Source organism: Anolis carolinensis, chromosome 5 (assembly GCF_035594765.1).
Source record: "Anolis carolinensis isolate JA03-04 chromosome 5, rAnoCar3.1.pri, whole genome shotgun sequence".
Lineage (NCBI taxonomy): Eukaryota > Metazoa > Chordata > Lepidosauria > Squamata > Dactyloidae > Anolis > Anolis carolinensis.
In genome coordinates this window covers 7674693-7691967 of record NC_085845.1, presented here as the reverse complement: position 1 = coordinate 7691967, position 17275 = coordinate 7674693, and the positions used below count along the sequence as shown (strand labels likewise).

Sequence of the window (17275 nt, the reverse complement as noted above, 5' to 3'; positions counted from 1 at the left end):
CCCATTTGTATGCATTTGTATTCTACATACCTCAACTATAACATGTTTAAGCACATTGCCAATGATTATAATAATGATGATAATGATGTGGTTCACAAGAAAGATTAGAATACTAAGAGATAAAGTAGAAAAAAAGTAGAAAAATGTGGGAGGGACAGAGAAAAGGTTGGTTTTGTAAAGAGTAGAAACAGAACCATTGAATCACAGAGTTGGAAGGGATCTGTAGTCTAAACCTCTACTAGCCTAGAAATCCATAGAATCATAGGATCATCCAACTCCCTACTATTTATTTATTATTATTTATTTCCATCATTTCTATCCTGCTCTAGTCCAGGAACTGATGATAGAATCATAGGACCATTAAGTGATAAGAATTTGAAGGCATCTCAAGGGACTTCTAGTCCAACTCCCTACTAGTCCAGGAACTGATAGAATCATAGGACCATTGAGTGATAAGAATTTGAAGGCATCTCAAGGGACTTCTAGTCCAACTTCCTACTAGTCCAGGAACTGATAGAATCATAGGACCATTGAGTGATAAGAATTTGAAGAGATCTCAAGGGACTTCTAGTCCAACTCCCTACTAGTCCAGGAACTGATAGAATCATAGGACCATTGAGTGATAAGAATTTGAAGAGATCTCAAGGGACTTCTAGTCCAACTCCCTACTAGTCCAGGAACTGATAGAATCATAGGACCATTGAGTGATAAGAATTTGAAGGCATCTCAAGGGACTTCTAGTCCAACTCCCTACTAGTCCAGGAACTGATAGAATCATAGGACCATTGAGTGATAAGAATTTGAAGGCATCTCAAGGGACTTCTAGTCCAACTCCCTACTAGTCCAGGAACTGATAGAATCATAGGACCATTGAGTGATAAGAATTTGAAGGCATCTCAAGGGACTTCTAGTCCAACTCCCTACTAGTCCAGGAACTGATGATAGAATCATAGGACCATTGAGTGATAAGAATTTGAAGGCATCTCAAGGGACTTCTAGTCCAACTCCCTACTATTCCAGGAACTGATAGAATCATAGGACCATTGAGTGATAAGAATTTGAAGAGATCTCAAGGGACTTCTAGTCCAACTCCCTACTAGTCCAGGAACTGATGATAGAATCATAGGACCATTGAGTGATAAGAATTTGAAGGGATCTCAAGGGACTTCTAGTCCAACTCCCTACTAGTCCAGGAACTGATAGAATCATAGGACCATTGAGTGATAAGAATTTGAAGGCATCTCAAGGGACTTCTAGTCCAACTCCCTACTATTCCAGGAACTGATAGAACCATAGGACCATTGAGTGATAAGAATTTGAAGGGATCTCAAGGGACTTCTAGTCCAACTCCCTACTAGTCCAGGAATTGATAGAACCATAGGACCATTGAGTGATAAGAATTTGAAGGGATCTCAAGGGACTTCTAGTCCAACTCCCTACTAGTCCAGGAACTGATAGAATCATAAGACCATTGAGTGATAAGAGTTTGAAGGGATCTCAAGGGACTTCTAGTCCAACTCCCTACTATTCCAGGAACTGATAGAATCATAGGACCATTGAGTGATAAGAATGTGAAGAGATCTCAAGGGACTTCTAGTCCAACTCCCTACTAGTCCAGGAACTGATAGAATCATAGGACCATTGAATGATAAGAATTTGAAGGGATCTCAAGGGACTTCTATTCCAACTCCCTCCTAGCTGATTCCATCTTCAGTATGGCCTCCTTTATTTATACATGGCTATGATGTCTTCCCTAAATCTTCTTGTCTCTAAACTATAGATACTGATTCAGGGAGGGAGACTCATTATTCTCATCCAGAAAGCCCTAGGGCCTCTGACCAAGCTACAAATCCTAGGATCCTTTAGGATGGAAACTGGCAGTAGAAGAATTATAATTTTGTAGGGTGAATTACTTGTGAGAGTTTATTAGTAAGCTTTAAGAGTCAGAAACCAATCCAAACATGCAGTAATTGCCATCAAAAGCTGAAACTTTTAATCACAATAATAAGGAAACAGTAGGTAAACATTTCACGTTCTTTAGAGGTTGCTTATATATTGCTTGAAAGTGTCCTTCTTGAATAAATGGCAGGTTCCATCTGCATAGAGAAGAAATATGTGATATATTAACATCTGATCATAGGCAGACTCTGCCTGTATTTCCACAGTCAGAAGAAGAAGAATGACCAGGAGTGGATCTACATCAGGCATGGGCAAACTTGGGCTCTCCAAGTGTTTTGGATTTCAACTCCCAGAATTCCTAACAATTCCTGTTAGGAATTGTGGGAGCTGAAGTCCAAAACACCTGGAGGGCCCAAATTTGCCCATGCCTGATCTACACTGTAGAATTAATGCAGTTTGGTACTACTTTAATTGCCATAACTCAATGCTATGGAATGCTGGGATTGATAGTTTGTAGTGCTCTATAGCATCCTTTGGCAGAGAAGGCTCGCAACCTTGCAAAACTACAACTTCCCTGATTTCATAGCATTGAGCTGTGACAGTGTAAGTGGTGTCAAACTGCATCAATCCTACAGTGCAGATGCACCCAAAGCGAGGCAAAGACTTGTGCCCGTATCCGTCTTAATGCAAGACCTACTTGTGAGATGGAACTTGTGGGCAGGAGATGGAAATGAGAGCTACTCCCGGATCCTCCTCTTTGTGGGTATATACGACTTATGTAACTGAGCTTCACCCTAGAAGAAGAACATGATGAAGAGACACAGCAGAAAATCATGTGGTGCCTCAAGATTATATCCGTCATTACAGTATACTTGTTATGTTGTAGATGACGGGAGAGATAACGCAAGAGAGATCCTTTTGAGAGGCCAAAAAGTCCGGTTTATTATATTCAGCTGAGTCTCTGGAAGTGGAATCTCTTCCAAAAAGCAAACCAGAGCTCCGATCAAGGCGTGGACTTGCCTTTTATACATTTTCAGACAAAGAACATGCTTCTACATACATCTCCTCATTAGTACGTCACTTCACATGCTTACATACATGGGCATAAAAATCACGATCAGCATTTTCCTATCTTAAGCACTCTTAAAAGCCTGTAGCAAGTCACAGACACCAAAAGAGAGATCCATCAAGAGGCTACTCTTGACCTGTCAAGCTGTACTAGGAATCAATTCACACTGGAATGTATAGAAAACTGGCCCCCCTTCTCCCAGCTTGTCCTAAAATTTAACACAGAGAGTCTGATTTTTCTACATTTCACTGCTTCTAATGTGCATACAATATATATCTAAAAATCCATATTTTTCAGTTCCTCATCAGTTACAGTTGACATTATGAAATTCCTGGAAATGTAAGCTAGAATTTCATAAATAGTCCCTATGAACTGAGATTCACATTAGGATATTTCTCTGATTTTTTATTGTGAGAGGGCTAAGAGCAGACCCCAGGACAGAATCTTCACTCAACAACAACAACAACAATAACAACAACTTTATGGCCAAACAATAAAGTGTCACCAGCCAGAAGCCTATAAATATCTGGGCATACTATAGCTGGACAATATCAAACATGAACATGTGAAGACTGTGGTCAGCAAAGAATACACACAAAGGGTCAGAAAAATTCTCCAAAGCAAGCTCAATGGAGACAACACTATCAAGGCCATAAACACCTGGGCCTTACCTGTCATAAGATATACTGCTGGTATCATAAATTGGAAAAACAATGACATACAAATACACAGGACAAAGGTAAAAACTTCCCCTTTCATCTCAGCCTTTCTGGAGCCGATGCTCAACTCTGGCCATGGGGAGGTGCTCTTGTTCCATTTCCAAACTGGGGAGCCTGTTGTCCATAGACACCTCCTGGCCGTGTCGCCGGCATGGCTGCATGGGCACCTTATTACCTTCCCGCCGAAGCGGTACCTATTGATTTACTCACATTTGCATGTTTTCAAACTGCTAGGTTGGCAGGAGCTGGGGCTAACAACGGGAGCTCACCCTGACTTGCAACTTCAAACTGCCAACCTTTAGGTCAGAAGATTCAACAGTTGAATGGTTTAACTTGTTGCGCCACCGCAACCCCTTATAGCAACTCAACAACAACAACAACAACTCTATGATTTTTTGTTCCTGGGTTATAAATGTCATTTCCTAATTAGTTCGATCGTAAAAACATGGAAAAGGTTTATTAAACTGTAAAAACTTTGCTTGTGCGGGAGGGACATCCTGCAGCATATTTTGCACTAGCTTTTCAATGAATATCATTTCATCATCAAGTCTCAACCAATTCAACCTCATTTGTGCCACAAAAACAAAGCTTTTGGAGTAGAACAACTACTATCAAAGTGAGGACCACACAATTAAACAAGCAATAACACTTTCAATCCGGGAACAGAATTTCTTTTCAAATTTTGTTACATAGCGATAGGTGATAGTAATTAATGGCAGGAGGCTTCTGCAGATATGCCCACTCGTTTACATAGTGCTAGATCAGTGGTTCCCAACCTTTTTGTGACCAGGGACCACTTTGACCAGAGCCTGGAGTAGAACCAAAAGGGTTACGAATCAGCTTTTGATCAACTTTAGATTCAGTTTGGTTATTTGGGGTGCTGATTCAGAAAATTGCATTGGATAGACCACACCAGCTGTAGTTTATGATACAGAACATATGCCATCCAGTAGTCGCCATCTGCTCGCCTGCAAAAAACCATATTTAATAACCTAGAGATGATGTGGTCTATCTGATGCAATTTTCTGAATCAGCACCCCAAATAACCCCAGGAACAGGTCTAAAAACGAAAACACGAAGGCTTCCAGGTGCCACATGGAACGGCTCCGCTCAGGGGGAGGGAGAAGGAGGAGAAGCAGCAGTCAGGAGGCTTGTGGTTGTGCCTTTCATGGATAGTCAGCCTCTCCTCTTGACATCCTAGTTGCCTCGGCACTATAAGATGGTTTCATGAGACCAGTCGCTCTCATTGCAACGATGTGGTAACTAACGGTGAGGTCCCCAAGAACCGTATTTTAGTTCTTGGGGACCTCAGGTTGGGAACCACTGTGCTAGACGCATAGCAAAATCGAGATTCGCTTTTTTGGATTTCACCAAAAAAAATTAAATCCTGCTGACTATTTTAAAGCTTTCATTGGTTGAATTTGTGGGTGCAGAAGCCATGGATCTAGAAGGCGGTGAGCATCATATACCCACATCATTCTTGATTGATCTCTTTCCTCCTCGGGGGCAGTTTCTTATATAGCATGGTTCTGGGGGAGCTTCTTCATTGCAAAGTTCGCAATCGTCTGTGGCTCCTGGAGAAAGCAGCAAGGAGAGAAGGCAGAGGAGGCAAAGGACAAGGGCCGTCTTCCTCATTGCGACTCAAAAAGCCCAGCACAGCACTCAGAGACTGGCTTGATCTTCTGTCTCCTCTTCCAGTTTCTATATCCAGTTCCTATCCAGCAGTCCTCTAATATTTATACCAAGCACAGCAAAAAAAAAAAAAAAAAGTCTGGGGATGACAAGTGGACCTTTCTAGTCCCACGTCATCATCTTAATGCTTCGTATAATTATTGCAAGTAGCGCCTTGAGCAGGTTTGCTAAAGAGAAGGATTTGTCTCTTCCTCCCTTTGTCCACATTAAATGGCTTTGATTCTTCCTTTTGCGAGTCAGCCCAGCATGCAAGGAACTCATATTTTCCTGCATGGCATAAATCCAGAGCCATTAGGTTGGCTATAAGGATGTGCATTGATGCCCGTCAAATTCATAGCTTGGAAAGAGAGAGAGCGGGAGAGCCAACCTGCCCAAGATGGTCCTTGTGATAGTAATGCCATGCAGTCAGTGAGGATGAAGAAGATGACGTGGAACTAGAAAAAGTCCATTTTACGATCTACTCAAGTTAGGCACAGATTACACAGCACTGTCTCTTTGCGGCACTGTGTTGTGACTCAGCTGGAACCTCAGAGTGACTCTGATGGGGATTATGGGATTCAGGTTCAAAATGATTCTGATGGGAATTATGGAAATTCAGGTTCAGAGTGTCCCTGTTGTAGAAGATGAGGAACAGGGAGTTTTTCCCACAGCAGGGAATGATGCTGATACTGAAACTAAAAGGTAAAGGTTTCCCCTAAGTCCAGTCATGTCTGACTCTGGGGCTTGGTGCTCATCTCCATTTCTAAGACAAAGAGCCAGCGTTGTCCGTAGACTACTCCAAAGTCATGTGGCCATTGGCATGACTGCATGGAGCGCCGTTACCTTCCCGCCGGAGCGGTACCTATTGATCTACTCATATTGGCATGTTTTCAAACTGCTAGGTTGGCAGGAGCTGGAGCTAACAGCAGGCACTCACGCCGCTCCCGGGATTTGAACCTGGGACCTTTTGGTCTGCAAGTTCAGCAGCTCAGTGCTTTAACACACTTCACCACTGGGACTCCAGATACTGCAAATTGACTCAGAAAACGAGAACAATTCTCAGCCTGATACCCTGTTTCCCCTAAAATAAGACATCCTCAGAAAATAAGACCTAGTAGAGGTTTTGCTGAATAGGCTAAATATAAGGCCTCCCCCGAAAATAAGACCTAGCACCGTTTGTGTTTGGAAGCATGCCCGCCAAACAGAACACCAGAGCATGCAGGTTTGGTAAATGTACGTACAATAGATTGATGTACATGGAAATAATGGTAGTAACAAGAAATTCTTGATAAGATTCACAGTTTGGCTGGTTATGCTGGTTTGTGGTGACAACTAATGTACAGTATATAATAAATGTTCATTTTTTTGTTCAACAATAAATGTGAATTTTTCTTCATGGAAAAATAAGACATCCCCTGAAAATAAGACCTAGAGCATCTTTGGGAGCAAAAATTAATATAAGACACTGTCTTATTTTCGGGGAAACACGGTAGTTCTCAGCCTGATAGCTTGCAGACAGATCATAGAATCATAGAATCATAGAATAGTAGAGTTGGAAGAGACCTCATGGGCTATCCAGTCCTACCCCCCTGCAAGAAGCAGGAAATCGCATTCAAAGCACCCCCGACAGATGGCCATCCAGCCTCTGCTTAAAAGCCTCCAAAGAAGGAGCTGCTAACGAGCTGGCCGGCCTTGAATCTCTAGATCGAACTGGCTGTTTGGAATTCAGGGTTCGAAGGAGTGTCAGAATAGCAAACAAGAAGGAGGTCAGAGGCCAAAGAAATGCTTTCATGCTATGCAAAGGGCATTAAAACAGCATGTTGGGAGATAAACCTTTGTCAAAGCAACTTCTTGCTCAAGTCAAGAAGCAAGTTCTTGTTTCCTGGATTATCTTGCAGCCTTTGTGTATTCAAGTTCATGGGACTTTGTCATGCTCTCTTGGGACCTTGTGTATTCCTTATGATTTCTTGGATTATTCTTTGAAGCCTTGTTTTGTAATAATCTTTTGGAACTTTACTTTTCCTTTTAAAGAACTATTTATCTTCTATTTCCTAATAAACTACAAAAAAACTTCAACCTTGTGTGCAGCCTGGTGTATATAGCAAGGTGTAACTAGCCTGAGGTGCGACACACTGCAACTTTGGACATCTGAATGTGCAACAAAATGCTGTATGCTCAGTGAGCATCCATGGACAATATGTGTCCATACACAAGGTACATGGGCAGCAATACACAGCCATGTGAAACCATTTCCATAATGGGAGGGGGGATTTATAAAAAGATTCTGGCCATATAGTAACTTTTTATTGTGTCAGAAGCAACTTGAGAACATACAGTAGAGTCTCACTTATCCAACATAAATGGGCCGGCAGAATGTTGGATAAGCGAATATGTTGGATAATAAGGAGGGATTAAGGAAAAGCCTATTACACATCAAATTAGGTTATAATTTTACAAATTAAGCACCAAAACATCATGTTATACAACAAATTTGACAGAAAAAGTAGTTCAATATACAGTAATCTTATGTTGTAATTACTGTATTTACGAATTTAGCACCAAAATATCATGATGTATTGAAAGCATTGACTACAAAAATGGCTTGGATAATCCAGAGACTTGGATAAGTGAGGCTTGGATAAGTGAGACTCTACTGTATTTACTAATTTAGCACCAAACTATCACGATGTATTGAAAACATTGACTACAAAAATGCGTTGGATAATCCAGAACGTTGGATAAGCGAGTGTTGGATAAGTGAAACTCTACTGTACTGCAAGTTGCATCCGGTGTGAGAGAATTGCCCATCTACAGAGACATTGCCCAGGGGATGCCCGGATGTGTTACCATCCTGCTGAGAGACTTCTCTCATGTCCCCACAAGCTACAGCTGGCAGATGGGAGCTCATCCCATCTCACAGATTCGAACCGGCAACTTTCAGGTCAGCAGTTCAGTCAGCACAAGGGTTTAACTCAGTAACTGGGGAAAATATAAAGAAACTGGTGTTGTCTTGGGACCAGACAGAACTCAGCAAAGGCAAACGAACAATGGGAATTGCATACCAGAGTTACCAAAATCCATTTGGTAGAGGAAATATTCCTTTGGACTAATTGCAAACCAAGCAGAGAAAGGTGCCTCAATGGGATACCTGTGATATATATATATATATATATATATATATATATATATATATACACACACACACACACACACACACACACACACACACACACACACACATACAGTAGAGTCTCACTTATCCAAGCTAAATGGGCCAGCAGAAGCTTGGATAAGCGAATATGTTGGATAATAAGGAGGGATTAAGGAAAAGCCTATTAAACATCAACTTAGGTTATGATTTTACAAATTAAGCACCAAAACATCACGTTACACAACAAATTTGACAGAAAAAGTAGTTCAATATGCAGTGATGTTATGTTGTAATTACTGTATTTATGAATTTAGCACCAAAATATCACGATATGTTGAAAACATTGACTACTAAAATGGCTTGGATAATCCAGAAACTTGGATAAGCGAGACTTGGATATATATATATTCTCCCACAACTCCCTCCAGGTTAGAGCAGGCATGGGCAAACGGGTTTTGGACTTCAACTCCCACAACTCTCACTTGAGTATAAGCTGAGGGGGATTTTTTCAGCCTTAAAAAGAGTCTGAAAAACCTGGCTTATGCTCGAGTCAGGGCTGGCCTTAGGTAATTTTCAAGTGTAAGCAAGCAGTATTTTTGGGCCCCCCCCCCCCCCCCCCGACAAACCAATCACTGAAAAATAAAAGGTAGAAGGTAGAGGTGAATAGAACACACACACGGCACATATGGTCCCTGCATATGTGTTTGTATGTGTGTGTGTATATGTATCTTATATTATATCTTATCTTATACACATACACACAATGTGGAAAATATGTAGCAAGGTAGATAGATAGGTAGGGAGCCACGGCAGAAGAACCTTTCCTGGAGCAAGGCCTAGTAATAATAATAATAATAATAATAATAATAATAATAATAATAATAATAATAATGCAGACTGTGCAAGGAAACCGACGAAACCATTGATCATATCCTCAGCTGCTACAAGAAAATTGCACAGACAGACTACAAACAGAGGCACAACTATGTGGCCCAAATGATCCATTGGAACCTATGCCTGAAGTACCACCTCCCAGCAGCAAAGAACTGGTGGGATCACAAACCTGCAAAAGTCTTGGAAAATGAACATGCAAAGATACTGTGGGACTTCTGAATCCAGACTGACAAAGTTCTGGAGCACAACACACCAGACATCACAGTTGTGGAAAAGAAAAAGGTTTGGATCATTGATGTTGCCATCCCAGGTGACAGTCGCATTGATGAAAAACAACAGGAAAAACTCAGCCGCTATCAGGACCTCAAGATTGAACTTCAGAGACTCTGGCAGAAACCAGTGCTGGTGGTCCCGGTGGTGATGGGCACACTGGGTGCCGTGCCAAAAGATCACAGCCGGCATTTGGAAACAAATGACAAAAACATTGACAAAATTACGCTCTGCCAACTGCAAAAGGCCACCCTGCTGGGATCTGCACACATTGTCCGAAAATACATCACACAGTCCTAGACACTTGGGAAGTGTTCGACTTGTGATTTTGTGATATGAAATCCAGCATATCTATCTTGTTTGCTGTGTCATAATAAAATAATAATAATAATAATAATAATAATAATAATAATAATAATAATAATAATAATAATAAATCACACAGACCTAGACACTTGGGAAGTGTTCGACTTGTGATTTTGTGATACGAAATCCATCACATCTATCTCGTTTGCTGTGTCATACAACGTCGTTGTGTCAATAATAATAATAATAATAATAATAATAATAATAATAATAATAATAATAAATCATCCCAACAAAGAATTCCCCCAGGCAGGAAGCAGCCAAGCAATTGAAACATTTATACCTGCCTCCTACAGACAAGAGTTCTTTCTTTCTCCCACCCTGGACTTTCCGCATATATACAAACCCACTTGATTAGTTTCCAACCTCTAAGGATGCCTGCCATAGATGCAGGCGAAATGTCAGGAGAGAATGCTTCTGGAACATGGCCAGACAGCCCAGAAAGCTCACATCCACCCACTTGTCTTTACTGTATTACACAAATGTAATGTGCACCTCAATTTTGGAATAGTCATTTAGGCAAAAAAAAGGTGTGGCTGAGATTGATGCAAATATGATGATTTTAGCCTTCTTACTCAGATAGAAGCTTGAATAGGGCTACAGTAACTAGGGTTTGGCATTTTAGATAATATACTCAGCATGATAACTATGGTCCTTGTCCTCTGCTGAGCATGAGAATGATGAGCAGACCTTCTTTTCAATCTCTGACAACTCTGATGGCAAAGCTGGGGTGATTTACTTGAAGTGGGGACAAACTTAGTAGATGTGGGCGAAACGTCAGTATTTTAAAAACTCTAAAATCAGGACAGTAAATAAAGAACCCCACAAAGGAATTCCAGACAGGAAACAATCAGGACCAGCTAACACCTCCCAACAAGGCAGAAAGCAGCCAGGCAGGTTGTGGCACCACAACATTACATCAGTTATTACAGTATCATTGTTGCCGTCAGTTGCATCAAAGGTCTGAAAACATAAACCTGAATTTCATGCATATCTGTATAGTTCTCATGGACTTAAAGGCACATTGGGATCTTTCTCTAAATGCATGTTGTGGGAGGGATAAAATGATATCTCAGTCCAGAATCTTAACATCATGATGATGATGATGATGATTTCTTACCTGCCTCTTGTCAGGGTATTGTGTTTTGTGAAATGTTAAAATCAATCTGGGTTATTAGAAATGCCTTATGTGTTAGTTTTTCCGGCAAGGCATTTCAGCAGTTATGGAGTTAATGAGAGTCTGCTATGATTGATGTATCACAGGACCAATAGGGTCAAGTTTGTTTTGACCGGGACTTTCTTTCTTGTTCCTGTGGAATGCAGAGGAGTTTCCTGAGCAGAAGAGCAGTGTGCTGTGTGTGCATGAGTCACTTCGGCAAGCACTCATGGAGAGAAGGACTGATTTGCTCTGTTTGTATATAGACATGTAAATAAAGATATATTGCCGTTGGATTTCCAACCGAACCCTCGACTGCTGGAGTGTGTTTGTCCAGTGCTGTTTTTCCACACCGGGAGACAGTCTGGAGAAGGAGGTGAAGACCGGGATGGTGAATTTTTGGATTTCACTCTGCTACCCATCATCCCCTGACACTCTCCTCCTGACTAGAGGCAGAGAACAACATACCGTATATACTCGAGTATAAGCCGACCCGAATATAAGCCGAGTGTGATGACTCATGGGCCTTGTAGTCCTGCTCAGGACATTGTAATTCCTGATGAAGATGAAAACTTGGGTTTTTTACCTTCCCAGTCTGAACTGGATTCCTCTCAGCCAGATCTTTCCCAGGCAGATCTGGGAACCTTGCACCTGCAAGAAAGTTGTCTCCCAGAAGTATGTCAAACAAGCCCAGAGCCTACTTCTCCCGTATTCTTGCGCCGGGAGTTTTGTAAACAACAGAGAAGTTTAGATTCAGCTTCGCGCAGGAGTGCGAGGATTGCAGCTAAGAATGTGGCCAATTAAGACTGCTTCTCGTGAGAATCTTTGGGGAGTCTCACATCTGGTCTCAGAGTTAGCTTTCGGTTCTGATTCCCAGAGAACTGCTTCGGCGGGAAGCTAGACTCTATTTAGGTGTTTTACCCGCGTAGTAACTTCGCGGAGTCAATTCGTCAGCCTACGGAGCGAGTTGTGTCTGGACAGCGCGCTCCGGTTCAAGCCTCGCTCCTGCTCAAGCCTTGCCTTGCTATCCAGCCTTCGCCTTGCTTCCCAGCCTTTGTTTATCTACGGACTTTGCCTTGTTTCCCAGGATCAATCCTTGCCTTGTTCCACGGATTTATCAAGTTATTCCACGGACCTTGTTCTTGTTCTTAGTTACCTTGTTCCACGTTCAAGCCTTGTTTCAAGTATCAAGTTATTTCCTAGCCTCGCTCAAGTTTCATGGACTAAAGGACCTTGTCATCTCCCCTCACTTTGCTTGGCAAAGTGAGTGTTTCGGTTATTGGATTACAACTTTGGACCTTAATATTTCTTATTGGACATTGCTTTTTTGGACTAATTCTGACCTTTCCTGAAAGGTCTAATTCTGGACTATTTTCTACACTTGTTTTTATTAACTTTATATATTCCTACAATAAAGATATTAGATAGATTCTGGCCTCTGTGTATGGTTATTGGTGCTCTGCAGCCTGGGTCGTGACAGTTTGACTCCGCCACCCTAAGCACCAATTAACCTCGGCCAGAATGTCTACCGGAACCGTACCTGGGCCGAGCGGCCAGCCGATTACCTACACCATCGACAAGGAAGAGGTGGACCGAATCCGTGATAAGCTCAATGCACAGGATGGAGAAATAAGGGGTTTGAAGGAACGCGGAGTTCGTCTTCCGGCCATGGCGTTGCCAACCAAGTTTACTGGAGAAGCTTCTAAGGTTCATGTCTTCCGTCGCCAATGTCAAGCTTATCTGGAGGCCCGTGCTGCCGAGTTTCCCCAAGAAGACATCAAAGTGGCATGGGTTTACAGTCTTCTAGACGGGCCAGCGGCCAGCTGGGCGACGGCACTGTTCGACCAAGCCTCTCCACACCTAAGATCAGCGCAACACTTCTTGGACCACCTCAAGGAGACTTGGGGAATCGAGGACAATTTGGAGGCAGCCGGTCACAAACTCCGTCGCCTTTTCCAAGGAGACAGACCTATGTCTCAGTATATAGCCGAGTTCCGAGTGCTGGCCCACAACACCGGCTGGAACGATGTAGCCCTCAGGGGACAATTCCGGGAGGGTCTCAACATTGAAATGCTGGAAGAAATCTCCAAGGTGGATCCTCCCCAGACCCTCGAGGCACTCATTGATCAATGTTTACGGGCTGAAGTCATGATTGCCAACAGGAAACAGTGGGTTCGAGGCCAGGGCAGTAGAGCCGGGGCAAAACCCCCCGCTCCCGCCAGCGTTCAGCCACGTCCGGTGTGGAGACCCCCACCGCCAACCCCATACCCCAGAGGAGGCGAGGAGGTGCCGATGCAGTTGGGCAATGTGCGTCCCAGACTAGATGCCGCCGAGAAGGCCCGTCGTCAACGCTTAAACCTCTGCTGGTACTGCGGGAACGGGGGCCACTCCGCCAGAGAGTGCCCAGCCAAAGGGAAGCCTGCCGCCCGTCTTGCGGCGGCGTCCTCCACGGAGACGAAGGCGTCTGAGCCGACTGGCACACAGCCGGCGGGGGAAGCCAACGACCGGGTGTAGAGGGGCTCGCCAACCCGGTCAAAAAATCCATCCAAGAGCCGCCAACCGGGGTCCTGTTCCTTCTCGTGGTCACATTATGGTCAGCAAAAAGGGGACCCGTCATGATCCACGCCATGATAGACTCTGGAGCTACCAACAATTTCATCGATAGAGAGTATGCCGACTCTCTGGGATTACAATATCATGATTTCAAGAATGCCCGTGTGGTGCAAGCCATAGACGGCCGTCCCCTCAAGACGGGCCCCGTAAGTCAGTGGTCGGAACCCACCAGGATGTGGATAAGGGAACATATGGAAGAGATTTCCTTCTTTGTTACCGAGGTTCCCCATTTCCCTGTGATTTTGGGAATTCCATGGCTGACTCTCCACGACCCTAACATCTCCTGGTCCAACAGAGAACTGCAGTTTGCTTCACCGTACTGCCAAAACCATTGCCTCGTAGCCAAGGTATGCCATGCCACAGACACCGAGCCCATCATCACCTTGCCAAAGAAGTACTCCGAGTATTGGGATGTATTCAATGAGAAAGAAGCCGAAAAATTACCCCCACATAGACCTTATGACTGTGCCATTGACTTGGTGGAGGGGGCCCCGATCCCGCGAGGGCATCTCTACTCCCTGACTGAACCAGAGCAAGAAGCTCTCAGGGAATTCCTAGAGACAAACCTTCGCAAGGGATTCATCAGACCCTCTCAATCCCCAGCCGCCTCCCCAGTGATGTTTGTGAAGAAGAAGTCAGGGGAACTACGCTTGGTGGTGGACTACAGAGCATTGAACAATATCACCAAGCGGAACAGCTATCCCCTGCCTTTAATCTCGGATCTACTGGATCGGCTTCGAGGAGCCAAGGTTTACACCAAGCTGGATCTTCGGGGGGCTTGCAACTTAATTCGCATCAGGGAAGGGGACGAGTGGAAGACCGCCTTCCAGACCAAATTCGGATTATTTGAGTCCCGAGTTATGAATTTCGGTTTATGCGGAGCCCCCGCAACGTTCCAGCATTTTGTCAATGACATTTTTCAGGACTATCTAGACAGGTTCTTGATAATCTACCTGGACGATTTTTTGGTGTTTTCCAGATCACAATCAGAACATGAGAACCACGTCAAAATGGTGTTACAACGATTGCGGGATCATGGACTTTATGCCAAGCTGGAAAAATGCGCTTTTGATCTACAAGAGGTAGATTTCCTTGGTTACCGCATCTCGCCTCTAGGGCTTTCCATGGATCCAGCCAAAGTTTCAGCAGTATTGGAATGGCGGCCGCCAACTAACAAGAAAGAGGTGCAGCGTTTCTTGGGGTTCGCGAACTACTACCGCAAGTTCATTCCAGATTTTGCCCGCTGGTCCGACCCCATCACTAGCTGCATCCGTGGAAAGCAGCCTTTCCGCTGGACTGATCAAGCAGAGAAAGGGTTCCAGCAACTAAAGAAACTATTCACCTCCCAGCCAATTCTACAGCACCCAAATCCTGGAACCCCTTTTGTGGTGCAAGCGGACGCCTCTGATGTGGCAATTGGGGCTGTACTCTTACAACCGGTGGGAGATCACCTCCACCCCTGTGCCTTTTATTCTCGTCAACTAACCACACCAGAGAGGAATTACACCATTTGGGAAAAAGAACTACTGGCCATAAAGGCAGCCTTTGAAACTTGGAGACATTGGCTAGAAGGGGCCAAATTTCCCATTGAAGTCCACACTGATCATCGTAATCTAGAACATCTAAGAACTGCCCGCAAACTAAATCAGAGGCAGCAACGTTGGGCTTTATTCTTTGAACGTTTCAACTTCCAGATCCATTATGTGACCCCAGCCCAAACCAAGCAAGCAGACGCCCTGTCACGTAAACCGGAATACGCTGCAGGACGCAAGGAGACCTTTGAATCCCAACTGCTACAACCTGAGAACTTTGCCACGCTCACGGTGGGGAACACCAAATCCATTCCCATTGGTTCAACTTCCCCTACTCCAGGACCCATCTGTGCTCAAGAAATCAGGGCTAGTCAGCAAGCAGATGCCTGGGCGCAGGACCAACTTCGCCAAGGTCTGCATTTCCCCTTTTCGCTTAAAGATGGGCTGCTCTGCTATAGAAATCATGTCTATATCCCACCCGGACCGGGCAGGGAAAAGGCGCTTCGTCTGTGTCATGACTGCAAACCAGCAGGGCACTTCGGACTATTTAAAACTATGCATCTGATCCTAAGGGATTTTTGGTGGCCCAAGATCCGCAAGGATGTGGAAAAATATGTCAACACCTGCCCAGTATGCCAGCGCTCCAAGATACGAAGGGAAAAGCCCTCAGGGCTTTTACACCCCCTTCCTACCCCATCTCGCCCATGGGAAATAATTTCCGCGGATTTCATCACTGACCTACCACCTTCCTGTGGGTTCACCACGATCTTAGTGGTGGTGGACCTATTCACCAAGTTAGCCCATTTCATTCCCTGCGAAGGCCTCCCCACGGCCAAGGAAACTGCGGATTTATTTCTTCAACATGTCTTCAGACTACATGGATTGCCCAAGAGTTTAGTCACAGACCGTGGATCTCAATTCACCTCTCGTTTTTGGAAGGCACTACAAAAACTATTGGGCATAGACTCTCGCTTATCTTCAGCTCATCATCCCCAAACAGATGGGCAAACGGAGCGCACCAATGCCACTTTGGAGCAGTATCTTCGCTGTTATGTAAACTATCAACAGGACAATTGGGCTTCTCTGTTACCACTGTCTGAGTTTGCCTACAACAATGGAGTTCAAGCTTCTACAAAAGAAACGCCGTTCTTTGCAAACTACGGCTTCCATCCACGTTTCTTTCCCCCTGTCATTGAAACTTCAGAGGTTCCCGCAGCAGAGGATTGGCTGCAGGAACTCACAGCGGTGCAACAACTTTTGCTCCAGCAACTGGACCAAGCCAAGGAGGACTATAAACGCCACGCTGACAAACATCGCCAGCCGGGTCCCGAAATCAAGGTAGGAGATCGGGTTTTCCTGTCCACTCGCTTTCTGCCCTCCCACCGCCCTTGCCGGAAGTTAGATGCCCGTTTCATTGGCCCCTATCCAGTGGTGGCGCAATTAAACCCCGTGACTTTCAAACTCCAACTTCCGCGTTCAATGCGCATTCACCCAGTGTTTCACCGCTCCCTGCTCCTTCCGGCGGATGGTGTGCGTCCTGATACAGACCAACCGGCCCCCCCTCCTGTTTTGATGAATGGGGAGGAGGAGTTCGAGGTTGAGGACATTTTGGATTCTCGCTTTCACCGCCGCCGCCTACAATATCTCATTGACTGGGTGGGTTTTGGCCCTGAAGAACGCTCTTGGGAAGACGCCTCCACAGTCCATGCTCCTGATCTAACCCGTCGCTTTCATCAGACCTATCCCGCCAAGCCGCGACCTCGCGCCTCGGGGAGAGGGCCCCAGTTTGGGAGGGGCCTTGAGGAGGGGGATAGTGTGATGACTCATGGGCCTTGTAGTCCTGCTCAGGACATTGTAATTCCTGATGAAGATGAAAACTTGGGTTTTTTACCTTCCCAGTCTGAACTGGATTCCTCTCAGCCAGATCTTTCCCAG

At 44.5% G+C, this 17275-nt stretch overlaps 1 long non-coding RNA gene across 1 annotated transcript; it reads right to left on the bottom strand.

Annotated features, from left to right (window-relative positions):
- Nucleotides 1–1970: 1970 nt before the first annotated feature.
- LOC134299288 (uncharacterized) lies at nucleotides 1971–5383 on the bottom strand. The gene is made up of 3 exons (XR_010006472.1): nucleotides 5161–5383; nucleotides 2597–2693; nucleotides 1971–2096 (listed from the first exon to the last, which is right to left on the bottom strand). It is a non-coding gene; the product is annotated as an uncharacterized LOC134299288 (long non-coding RNA).
- Nucleotides 5384–17275: the final 11892 nt, after the last annotated feature.